The sequence below is a fragment of the Littorina saxatilis genome, linkage group LG2 (assembly GCF_037325665.1).
Source record: "Littorina saxatilis isolate snail1 linkage group LG2, US_GU_Lsax_2.0, whole genome shotgun sequence".
Taxonomy (NCBI): Eukaryota; Metazoa; Mollusca; class Gastropoda; order Littorinimorpha; family Littorinidae; genus Littorina; species Littorina saxatilis.
In genome coordinates, this window is record NC_090246.1 from 66,088,993 (window position 1) to 66,101,890 (window position 12,898).

The 12,898-nt window shown below is 48.4% G+C and overlaps 1 protein-coding gene across 2 annotated transcripts in view; it reads right to left on the minus strand.

Moving 5' to 3' along the window:
• The window catches only part of LOC138959559 (la-related protein 4-like), a 94,051-nt gene extending 82,134 nt beyond the window's left edge, over positions 1 to 11,917 (minus strand). Inside the window, exon 1 of one of the 2 annotated variants that reach the window (XM_070331090.1) lies at positions 11,727 to 11,917. The gene's annotated coding sequence lies outside the window, so the exon portion shown is untranslated. Of the gene's footprint in view, positions 1 to 11,144; positions 11,235 to 11,726 lie in introns of those variants that run through there. The other variant, XM_070331091.1, reaches the window with a different exon arrangement.
• Between the last annotated feature and the right edge of the window lie 981 nt (positions 11,918 to 12,898).

A 12,898-nucleotide genomic window follows, 5' to 3' on the forward strand; every position in this document is an offset into this window, starting at 1 on the left:
ATCACAGGCACCTGATGTAAGTAGGTCACACACGTGTAAATGTTGTGCCCAGTCCTTGTTTTTGTTTCTGTTATTATTTTAGTTAGCAGGTCTAGTTGAGCACGTATTAAGTATTATGTACCCACTACTAGTTATTGTGCATTTTAGTTAATGGACTGATGATGTCATTTGTATGGAGTCGACGCACGTGCGAGGATATATATGTGTGGGAGGGGGGGGGGGGGCGCGGGAGATGGAAGCTTGCTGTATGTTATGTAATGTATATATTGTGTGTGATACGTGGAAATGTGATACTATTTATTTGCATGTATGATACAGGTACAAATGTGATAATTGTAGGCTTATACTAGTGATTACTGTGTGTGATACATGAAATGTGATATGAATGCTGTTTTTATATGTTATACTCTTACTTTCTCCCAAGCGCAAGACAAATTCTTCTATGAAAATTGAAGCCAATAAAATTTGAGTTGAGTTGAGTTGATTGGTTTGCAAAATGACTGATTGACTCATGGCCGAGTCAGTCAATGGACCTTTAGTGGACAAATCCCAAGCCAATCCCTGATAATTCTTATTGTGATGCCTTTCTGCATAATTTTTGTCCTAAGCTTTTGCCCCTGAGTGTTCCTAAAGATACAGATTTGAAGTTGAATTAAATTGAGTACAAAAGCTACCGAGTTCGTTTTGTGTGTTGCACAGATAACACATACGAAAAAGATCTTAAATTAGAATTAGTGTTTAATCTGCTTTGACAAACGAGTATCTATGAAAACTAAATAAAGTATGATGACAAACGGAAGTCCGGATTCCTGACGCAGGAGAGCTGGGCGAAGCAAACCGCTCACTGATTAAAATTCCTTTATTTTAATTATTTGGCCTAGTTTCAGAGCAGTGGACTTTTAAAAGGTCCAAATCATCAGAAAACTTTCCAAAATGGCGTCTTAGATGAACTAAATTTAAGCGTAGCTGATGTGAATCTATCACTGCAAAACGCAGGGTTTCATTTACAAGTATACCTTGTACCATTGGCGCATAACATCTCAAAATGTCCCATTGGAATTCCCTTCAGTGCGTCAAAGGGCGCACTGAGATTACGTGCCACCCCATGCACACTTTTCACGGGAGTAGTTTTTGGAAAGACCTAAGCAAAAACGCGTGCCAAGCCAAGCAACTTGCGAGTTTGTGAAACGCGCTGTGATTGGTTTTTAAAATGTAATTCATTAGTATTCAACAGGGATCGCGTTTACGCACGATTTTTGCGTATTTGACGCATTTTAAAAGTCGCTGACGCGTTTTTTTCGCCGCGCCGCGTAAGCCATACGCAAAAATATTGTAACTTTTTCTTGTCTTCAGGCAGCGCTTTTGCTCTGACTTAATAATCACCCGATCCTGAAACTGACTATAGGGCTCGAGAAGTGACGACACACATGAAATCTGCGCGTCAAAACTAAAGTCCGTTTCTTTTTGCATCGAAGTATCGCAAACGAACGTAACGAGGGTATTACCAGATAATGTCTTGTCGGATAATGAAACAGACATTAGCTGCTCTCCCATCTCGCGCTTCCAAAAGGCGGAAAGTGTGTCTAGTCGTATTAGAGCGGGAAACAAACTCGCAAGGCCCGAAGGTTGGAGACAGCAGGGGTGTTATTCGACAGGCGTGCGCGGAGTTCGACAGGAAAACTCGCCGTATTTAGGTAAGGAGTGTCTTTAAGTCTTTCGTGCGTGTTTTGTTTGTGTCTGTACGTGTTTTCGTAGTACGCAAAAATATTGGTCCGTGACGCGTTTTTTTCGTTTCGTTGCGTATGACTTACGCGTTTTTTAAAAAGCTAGCGCGATCCCTGATTCAACCAATCCTGCGAACTATCTGTGCGAGACCAATCTGTGCTTGCACGTTTACCTGTGGAAACTGTCAACACAAGCGATATCAATAAAAACACAGACCCACGTAAAATAGCAATGCCTCCAAAGAAAACAAGAAGAGCAAACGCTCGATCGAGTCACTTTCGCAGTTCTGAATATTATATGAGGCATCAGATGGACAGGAAGAAATTGCTATTCACAACACAATGCATACCTGAAGAATTCAAGACATACCTGTGACCTTGAAAAAGGTCAAAGGTCACCAAAGCAGACGTCAAAGTGTAGAGGTCACTGGGAGTCACGTTCACATAAAATTTGAGCCCGGTCACTTTTATAGTTTCCGAGAAAAGCCCAACGTTAAGTTGTGTGTTGCCGAACAGAAAAGGCTAGTTATCTCCCTTGTTTTTCTGATAACGTTCGTAAAAGGCTACAGATGTAAATACTTTGATGTAAAGAATAATCCTACAAAGTTTCAATCACATCCGATGAACTTTGTCAAAGATATAAAATCGAAAATTTTTAAGTAAATTTTCATTTCATTAATATACTTACCCGAATCACATAAAAGCATTGACGCAGTCTAACATGCTAAGATCTGAAAAGGCTACCCGTCTTAAAGAATTTTAAAGGGAAGCAACCCAACACAAAAAGTGTAAACACAGGCAAGGTAATGACTGTCTACCCGGGGAGTTACCTCCCATCCGGGGTTACATGACGTCACTTCCCCTGTAAACACCACGTGTAGCTCATACGACTTAATAGACTAAAAAATCATATGCGGGGTTGGCGGGAGGGAATACACTATGTGATTCGGGTAAGTATATTAATGAAATGAAAATTTACTTAAAAATTTTCGATTAAATTACATATTCTTACTCCGAATCACATAAAAGCAGATAGCTTCAACAAGGCGGTGGGAATGAAATAAAAATCCAAACTCACCTCAAACCCTTGCAAGGAACTGACCCCCTGCTATGAGCGCGGGGAAAGTTCTAGAGCCATCTTGCCTCACGGAGGAGACGTCCCTGAGGTAATAGTTGAGAAACACGTCCTCGGAACGCCAGTACGCCGTGCGTAGGACTTCGTCCAGCTTGTGAGACCGAAGGACGGCCAAAGAGGACGCCCAAGCCCTGGTTTCATGGGCCCGGGCAGAGTCCATGGGGAAGGCAGGCAGCCCCCCCCCTTTGTTTTCCAGGCTCCACACGTAAGCTTGCTTGATGAGCATGGACACCCAACGAGCCATTGTGGTTTTGGCAATATCCCTATTTCGTAACGTGTTCATAGAGATGAACAGAAGCTTTTGAAATTTGGACCTAAGCGGCTGAGCGCGGGCCAGGTAGATGCCAAGAGCTCGGACCGGGCAATTAACCGCGTCCGGGTCTCCGGGAGCCAGAATGGAAGTCAAAGGCTTGACGCAGACCAGCGGAGAGGCCTGGTCAGGGGCCTGATTCTTTGCCAGGAAGTTAGGCCGGAAACGCAAGCTAATAGAGCCGTCGGGCTCGTTAGAGATGTCCGCCGGGTCCCCTGACAGGGCGTGAATCTCACTTCCCCTGCGAGCCGTAGCTACAAGCAGGAGAAAAAGCGTTTTGCGCGTAAGGCTAGCGAAACTAGCCGCGGCCAAAGGTTCAAATTCTGCGGAACGAAGAAATTCGAGTACCAGAAAGAGATCCCACTTCGGGAGGGAAGAACGAGAAGCGGACTCTTTGAGAGCAGCGCCCTTGATCACCCTTGAGATGACGCCAGTGACGTCGATCGAGCGTCCCAGCTGCCGTAGCGTGACGGCGATGGCGGATCTTCGCACCCTCAAGGAGGAAGCAGACGCTCCTTGAGAGGAAAGAAACGCAAGGTGGTTCGCGACGTGCATGGAACGAGGAGCCAGCGCGTCCAAACCACGGGCCTGACACCAGGTCGCCCAGGCCTTCCAGTGAGACGAGTACACCGACGAAGTGGAAGCCCTATGAGAGCGTTCCACCAGGTCCAATGTCTGCTCAGAAGCACCGGAACGCCTCAGTGAAGACCGGACAACTTCCACACGTGAAGTTTCAGGATTGAGGGATCCTCGTGTGGAATGCCGGTGCGAGGCTGAACCAACTCTCCTCTTGCGAGAGCGAGAGGGATTGGTGGGCCGTGAGCGAGCCTCAGAAGGTCCGGGAACCACGCCTGTGAGGGCCACAGGGGCGCAACCAGGAGAAGATCCGGACCCTCCATTTCCGCCTTCCGGATCACTCGGTCGAGTAACTGGAAGGGAGGAAAGGCGTAGGCCTGGAGCCTTGTCCACGGAAAGGCCAATGCATCCGTCTGCCAAGCCTCGGGGTCCGGGAATGGCGAGACGAAGATCGGCAGCCTCTTCGAAAAGCGGGTGGCAAAGAGGTCCACCAGAGGCTTTGGGACAAGGGCCCAGAGACGAAGCAGTGCCCCGTGAGTGATCGTCCACTCTGATTGAAGCACTCTGTCGGAGCGACTGAGCGCGTCCGCCAGAGTGTTCAAACTCCCCGGGAGGTACCTGGCCGAGAGAGTGATCTGGTGTTGCCAGCACCAGGTCAGAATCTCGCAGGTCCTGCCCGAGAGAGACGGGGACCGCGACCCTCCCTGCTTGTTCAGATAAGCTGCCACAGTCGTGTTGTCTGTGAACAGACGAACATGCTTGGCGTGAAGGGAGGGCCGAAACTCCGCCAGAGCCAGGGCCACGGCCTCTAGCTCCAGCAAGTTTATGTGCCAATGGCTCTGCTCTGCCGACCACAGGCCCGACGCAGTCTGTCGGTCTGTGTGTGCACCCCAGCCCATCAGAGACGCATCCGTAAAGAGGTCTGTGTCTGGGGGGGGCAGGACAATCGGCACGCCCCTGCAGACCCATGCCGTGTCCAACCACGGAAGGGTCGCTGACTGGAACCATCCCTGCAAAGGGATGAGGACGTCCCAGTCCACGCAGGCAGAGTCCACATACGGTTTCAGTGCAAGCTGAAACGGGCGTTTGTGTACCCTGCCCAGAGGCACCAAGAGAGCCATGGACTCCATCTGTCCCAAGATGGAGGCCAGCGTCCGGAGGGAAGCCCTCGGGAGAGACAAAGTGGCGCGGATAATGGTTTGGAGCTTGTCCACCCTCCTCTGAGAAGGCCGGACCGTCCATGTAACCGTGCAGAAAGACATCCCCAGATAAGTGAACGTCTGTGACGGCACCAACTCCGACTTTGTCCGGTTGATCGAAAAACCCAGCTGGTGGGCTTGACGAAGAACCGCCTGGGTATGACTGGAGCACCCAGACTGGCTTTGGTTCAGAACCAGCCAATCGTCCAGGTATGCTCTCAGCCGTATACCCTGCGACCTCACCAGTGCGCATAACTGTCTCACGACCATGGTGAAGACCCAAGGTGCGAGAGACAGCCCGAAAGGCAGAGCGCGGAACTGGTAGACCTGATCGTCCCACCGGAAACGGAGCCATTTCCGGTCGGACGGATGCACCAGAATATGGAAGTATGCATCCGTCAGGTCTATGGAGGTCGCCCAGTCTCCCGGGCGGAGGGAGTCTCTGACCGACGCGGGCGTCTCCATCTTGAACCGTATCGTTCTCAGGAAAGTATTGAGATGCGATAGGTCCAGGACGGGACGCCACGCCCCCGAGGCCTTTGGGACGGCAAACAGCCGCCCGTAAAAGCCGAGGGACGTGTGGTCTAAGACCCTCTCCACCGCGCCCTTCTGCACCAGAGCAACGATTTCCGCCTGGAGGACGGACCTTGCTTCTGGCGAGGAGGGAGGCTTGAAGCCCGGCAGACGCCGCGACAGAGGTGCCTTTCTTTCGCCCCAAAGCAGACGAAAGCCCGATCCCACGACGCCCACGATCCACTGGCTGTGCACTAGGGCCGCCCAGTGAGAAAGTGCCCTTGAAGGGCCCCCCGCCATCACCAGAGTGGAGGGCGGGGGGGTGGTGGGACCGGGAGCACTTCATTGGGGGTGAGGCTTGCTACCAGAGCCGCCTCGCCCCTTGCCGGGCGCCGATCTTTTTCTCGAGCCACGAGAAGCCGATCTGGCCTTCTTCTGTCCGGCAGGCCTGGAAGAACCAGAGGCCTGAGGCTGTTTAGGCGGAGCGGGCTGAGCCTGTGAAGGCTTGGCCTGCTTGAACGCCTGCAGAGAGAAATCAGAGAACTGAGAATCCCTGTTCATCTGTATTTCAGTCTTCCTGGCGTCGAACGCCAGACGGCCAAACAGAGAGCCCTCTGTCATGGGAGACGCCCGCAGTGTGTCACAAGTGGACTGGTCCGTGAACTGAGAGTGACCCAGAAAAAGATCTCTCCTGCTCATGACCGTATGTGCGTACTGCATCGCTGACAACCTCATTTGCTCTTCATTGACTCTAGCCAGAGCCGAAAGAAGAGTTGAGATGTCATCAGCGTCCTGCTCGACTGCGAGGACAAAGGGGTCCAGCGTCTCGGTCATAGCCCTGGTAAGGGAACGCAGGAGCGTCTCGGAGATCGAAGCCAACTCTAAAAGCTGACGACTAATCTCCTCCGATGCCATGAGGGTATGTTCGGGGAGAACAATCCCCGAATCACTCTTGATAGGCTTTGCCAGCAACGAAGCCAACTCCGGCGTGACCGGAAGCGGTGCACGCGGAAGGGCAAAAGGAGCAAGCCAAGAGCGACCTGTCTTCGGTAAAGCAAACTTCTTGTGATGTGTGGGCACAAAAGAAGACGCTTGCGTATCCGAAGCCAGCCAAGCCCGAGCCAGTTCCGGAGCCGGTCCGTAAGGTACCAGCAGAGGAACAGCGATGCCCGGCTGCGACCGTCCCGCAGGAGAGGGTCGCGCCAGCACCTGAGAAAGCTGGTAGGCGACTGATGGGGATTCGGCGAAACGAAAGCGGGAAGCATCCTCCTTCTCGTACCGAAAATCCGCCATCGCGGAGGGAGCGGCAGAAGCCGACGTAGGCAAAGCCACTGCCCCCTCTGCAAAGTATCTGGATGTAACTTCCGCCGCGTCCTCAAGCGCCAGTCGAAGCTGAGACGGAAATCCAGAACGAGCAGCTTCACTGACTACAGACTGCGTGTCTGCATAGTCGAGCGAAGCGTCCCGATCATAGCCCAATGAACCAGCGGCAGTATGGTGTGCAGGAAAACCGGAAACCGGAGAACCGGTAAGCCGGAAATCATCCTGGCTCATATCCTGATCAACAGGAAACGCAGAGCCGGAAGACGCAGTCACCATTGCCGCCGGAACTGAACCGGAAGTCGACATCGCACTAGACAAGTGCTGTGAAGACTGTCCCGGAAGCTCAAAGGACGTACCCGGTCTCTCACCCACTGACATTCGTGTAGGAGCAGTGTGCGAGAGACTAGGAAAACCGGGCGGAGCCGGAAGCGCTGCCGACGGAGCCGCGTACAGCGGAAACGTCTGCTGCGAGGACTGGGGCCGGAAGCCCGGTGGCCGAAAGGCCAGTCCACAGTCGACACCAGCAGGGACCTTCGTGGGTGTGCCAGATTGACCTTCGTTTCCGGGAAAACCCGGAAACGCGACTTCCGCAAGCGGAAGCCGCCCTTGCTCCGTCATAGCCCTACTCGCTGTACGATCGGAACTAGACGGAGCAGCATATCCTGACTGGCAGGAAGTTTGCAGGTAGCGAGCCTGCGACCAAGAACTGTTGCTCAAAAGAGAGCGTCCGGTGGCTTCGCGAAAGCCGGCGGAGCAGTTCGACTTACCGTCTGAGCTCCAAGCAAGAGCAGTAGAAGACGAGAGTGAACCAACATCACGGGCGGGCGTCTCCGACAGGCACACAAAAGATGCCAAGGAGTGAACGCCACCCACTGCCGATGAAAGCGGAGCGCTGAGAGCCGGCGTGGCTCGGTGTAATTCGTCACGCACCAGGGTACGAATTTCTGGAACCAGCGAACGCAAAATCGACGAAACCATGTCAGCTTGCCCCGCGCTAGAAACTGCGACCGGGCGAGCTGACACAGACACAGTTGTAACGGGAATGCTAGGCTGCCCCCCAGCATTAAGGCTAACGGGGGCAGAAATGGGAACCGACAAGAGTACGTTTTTATCTTTGTCAGAAACCAAAACGAGCGGAGAACTTTTAGGCAGAGGTTTATCTGAGGAAGACTTTGCCTTAATCCGGCCCTTGGCATCACCCTTACCGCGTTTCTTATCGCTATCAGCCATAATGACTAACGCGCAAAACACAGCACAACACAAAGTTACTGAGCAAAAAATTTTAACAAGTCCAAACAAGGACGAAAATTTGTCAATAACAATGAAAATTCCTGTCAACAATAAGACAAAATTGGAAAGAGCTCACCAAAAACGTAGTGGCAAGCCAAAAGACGGGTTAGGTGACCGGTGGGTGCCCAAAAAACACCTGCAAGCAGTCACTCACGGAGCCAAAATTTTCACGACCTTCCAAGTGTAGGCTGAAATGTCGTATGAGCTACACGTGGTGTTTACAGGGGAAGTGACGTCATGTAACCCCGGATGGGAGGTAACTCCCCGGGTAGACAGTCATTACCTTGCCTGTGTTTACACTTTTTGTGTTGGGTTGCTTCCCTTTAAAATTCTTTAAGACGGGTAGCCTTTTCAGATCTTAGCATGTTAGACTGCGTCAATGCTTTTATGTGATTCGGAGTAAGAATATGTAATTTAATGTCTAATTTTTCCTTTGACGCTGACCTGTGACCTTGAAAAAGGTCAAAGGTCAACGAAACCATCGTTAAAGTGTAGAGGTCATTGGAGGTCACGACTAAACAAAATATGAGCCCGATCGCTTTGATAGTTTCCGAGAAAAGTCCAACGTTAAGGTGGTGTCTACGGACGGCCGGCCGGCCGGACAGACTAACACTGACCGATTACATAGAGTCACTTTTTCTCAAGTGACTCAAAAAGTAAAGTTACTTCCCGGTCAAGGAAAGATATCCTTTCAACTGCCTCGCCCATCAACCTCAGGTGATGTTCGCATTGAAACAACAGAAGATGGCGTCGAAAGCAGCGAAAATGTCGAACAACTTGCTTGAACTATTTTGTCTTGTTTCTCTCTCTCACACACACACACAATCACACACACACTACTAACCTGATACACATGCACATTCTATATATCATCATATGGCACCAAATAGAATTATTTTGCATCTTTCGACAAAAGCATTTTCGGACCGCCTAGCCTGCTTTGCGTTTTTTGCCTTCGACTATGTAATGTCCCATCAGAATTTGGTTGAGGGGGGACAAATGTCCTATTGTCTTTTTCTCCAAGGCTAAACCCTAAAAATGTTTAAGTGAATCTGTACGTGTCTTCTGTGTGTGCATGCATGCTTTGTTCTGTGCCTGTGTTCATAGTTATGCACTAGCGGAACCTCTACCACGATCCAAACATTGACATGACCAGAATTTTCACCAGCTGACCGCAATTGCCCAATTTGGTGTCTGAATCCATAAGGCCTAAAAAAAAAATAGGTGTGGTTACGGTAACCCGACCTACCCTATTTTTAGGGGCCGACCCTATAACTTTTTATTACATTTGTCCAAAAGGTTTTAAAAAAAAAAAATAAATAAAAAAAAATAAAAACCCAGTGCAGAAAACGCAATCAAAGCGAAAGCGCTTGAGTCGCACACTTATTTCCCTGTCAAGTAGGTTTAATTTGTACACATTAGTAAAAAAAATTTAAACAAAAAAAAACGTGATTGCCTACCTTCCTACACTATTTTTTTTGGCTATGTTACCTTAACACCTTTTTTGGGGGGGGGGCCTAATAACTCTGGCCAAAACATATGGTAAACTAAACTGTAAACAGGTCTGCAATAATGTGCATAGTTCAAATGGTGAGAGCGGTTTGAATGATACACACCCAGACAGATCTGCAAAACGTGTCAGTGCCTGTAAACATTGTCTACGCTCTTTTTGTTAGCAAACCTGGCGACTGTCTTTTGTCTGAATCGGTGAATGGTTGTATACAGTATAGTACATTTGCCCATCTGCCCCCCACAGGGCACTCAAGATTAACCGCTATAGTACAAAACTACAGACCTTAATTGAGCAGCATGCATCGGCAACAAAATTTAAACTGAACTGACAACAAAATAACCACATTCTGCATAAAAGTTATCCAACTTTAAGAATACGAAGTGGATTCACAGCGCGCGGCGCGTTGTGCAGCGTTGCGATTTACAACGCGCGATGTATTCTGCCGATACATTTCCTTCACAATCGCAAAATCACAACAACTACATCTATCTGATCTATTTGAGAAATAAAACTGTCAATAAAACAAAAAACAGAGCTCCATTCTCTCTCTCACTCTTTCAACTGAATTCACCATATATCGCTGCGCTGATGTAAAAACGTGCCTACCTCTGCTGAACAATCCTCATTGCGTGCGCCTGCGCCAATCTTGGACTTACAAAATGCGACCCTTTGACCGATCGAACCCTGGGTTAGGGTTCGGGTTAGGATAAGGGTTAGGGTTAGGTTGTTCATGACCTGATTAATCTCCCCATGTTAGCGCATGCGCATTGACCACAATGAGAAGGATTGTTCAGGCAGAGTTTTCCGAGTTCGTGACACCGGCCTTGAATATTTGGCAGTCATATCACTACATGTCATTGCAATGGCTTCTACTATATGGAAAGGAGCTGAGTTTTTAAACTGGGATGACGTTTTTAAACAATTATCCGAGTACAGTGCCGCGGAACTGTTAATCGGTGTCACACCAGTTAACACTTCAGCAGTCATTTGGGAATTCGCGCGTGCGCAGATCGTTTTTTCAGTGGGGTTTTTTTCCGGTTGATTTGAACGCGTATATATATTCAGTCTGCAGAAAGTGCAATTTTGTAGTCTTGCAGCCCTGAAGTTGCTTTTGAGTGTCCAAAGAAAGAGTGTAAAATGTTGCTGATAATCATGCATGTACAAAAATAAAGCGCGTCAACAATCTGCGCTGGTGAGAGCAATAGCCGCGCTCTGGGAATCGCTGCGCTGCACAACGCGCCGCGCTCTGTGAATCGCCACGCTGCACAGCGCGCTCTGTGAATCGCTTGCCAACTAAAATCTGTATTATTAATTTATATATATAACATAGGTAAACACACAAGAAATCACAACAACAAACAACACAATAGAAATTACAACAACAAACAGCATATTTCTTGACAATGTGCCTCTCAGAATGCTCCACCGAGCCCAACGACAGACAGTCGTCCTTCGTTTGCTTAGGCCGAGTCGAATATTTCCTACGCTGTAAAAACGACTGCAAGTAAAAATCTTAATATGTAAATTAGATTCTAGTTAAAAGAATTGTTGATAATCTTACGATCTGAGCTACTTGAAACCATCAATAGAGCAGCAATCATGGATTAAAGTGTCAAAATGTCAAAAATGACCACAGAATATGGGCGCCGCCATCTTCTTCCGTTCTGGGTGACTAAAAAAAGATCCCCTCCCTGTGGCCTTGCACTTCGTAATGAACGGAGACCTGGCCACGTGTAGTGAATTAAATGACTGATTATGTCCCTATGAGTCTAGAAAACCTATCGGAGCATCAAATTATCCCTCCCGAATTCTAAACTACTGCATCCCAGCAAGTCGCAAAACTTATGAATGTCTGGAATAAGAGTTTTATTGTAGGATCAAGAGCGTGCCTCATGCTTGTACAGTCAATGTCAAATGCTGGTAACCAGTAATACCTTTCACAAAGATTAAAAAATTAAAGGACGTGGCAGATTCATGTGTTGATCTATTAGCCGTGCATGTTGCTCTTATCTGACAAATCAGTGCTACAGACACGACCTACAAACAGCACGTGTGGGAGATTCAGCAAGCATGCAATGTAACATGGCGGGCATACAGACTGAATACGCATAGCAAGAAAAATGCTTTTGCATCATACCATTACCTTCCTTCCGAATGAGGCTTAGACACACACGGTGACTCGACGTTGATAAATATTAGTCACCGACTTGATCTACACTAAAATCATTGGAAATGGGTTCTGCATGAAGATAGAAAAACGAAAAACACTGGCCTATTCCAAATCCAAGACTGTGAGAACACCACTGCACTGTGTCACATGGGCGACCCCATCCAACATGGCAACCGTTCTCATGACATAGCAAATAATGTCTTAATTGGTACGGGATAATTTCTTTTGTAAATAAATAATAAGCATAAAAATAAAATTTTCAATTGAACACGTTATAACCCGATTGTTAATAATTTTCAGGATCAGAGTTCATGCGCCAGGACACGACCGGTTCACAACCCTCGTAGGGATATCCGCTTTGTGGCGCGGCGCGAGTGGGTCGGAAACCGGTGTGTCTCAAGGTCGCGTTGTGCGCGCGTTAGTGTTTTGTACGAACAGAGACATAGATGTGTATGTCTCTGGTACGAAAAAGTGTCTGAAGTTTATTTCGTTTTAAGTTCTAGAGGTAAAATAATACCACCGACGTTAGCAAGCCGATTAATACAAGTTCAAATTGTTTGTAAATACACACGTTTGGTGGATCATTGCATGAGTCTTTTCGGTGCAAACCATTTATGGTGTAGTCGCGACGGACGCAGCCGGGGCATGAGCTTCCAAGAAGCCGCGCACAGAGACACATTATAAAACACTTATTTCAGTGCATCGATACATTCCATGAGAGTATGCACTGTGATGCCGAGTAAAGGCAGAGTCATACATTTATCTATGTCTCTGGTAAAGGCGAGGTGACCAAATGGAGAAGGCGGCCTAATTAATGGACACGGGCACCGGAATCAAAACATGGTTTCCCGCTCGTGCAAAACCATGAGTAAATGTGGGAGTTTCAGCCCATGAACAAAGAAGAAGAGAAGAAGGATTCTCTTTGTAAACAAAAAAATAAACAAGGATATACAGTCAAACACGTTAAGCCGAACTCGCCCGGGGAATGAAAAATCGTTTCGCTTATCCGAGTTCGGATAAGCCAAACCTTTCCCGGAGAAATTACCCTGCAGTTCGGCTTAAGCGAGTTTTTTCAGGATAAGTTGTAAAATCACTTGGAATGTTTCTCTCTCTCTCTCTCTCTCTCTCTCTCTCTCTCTCTCTCT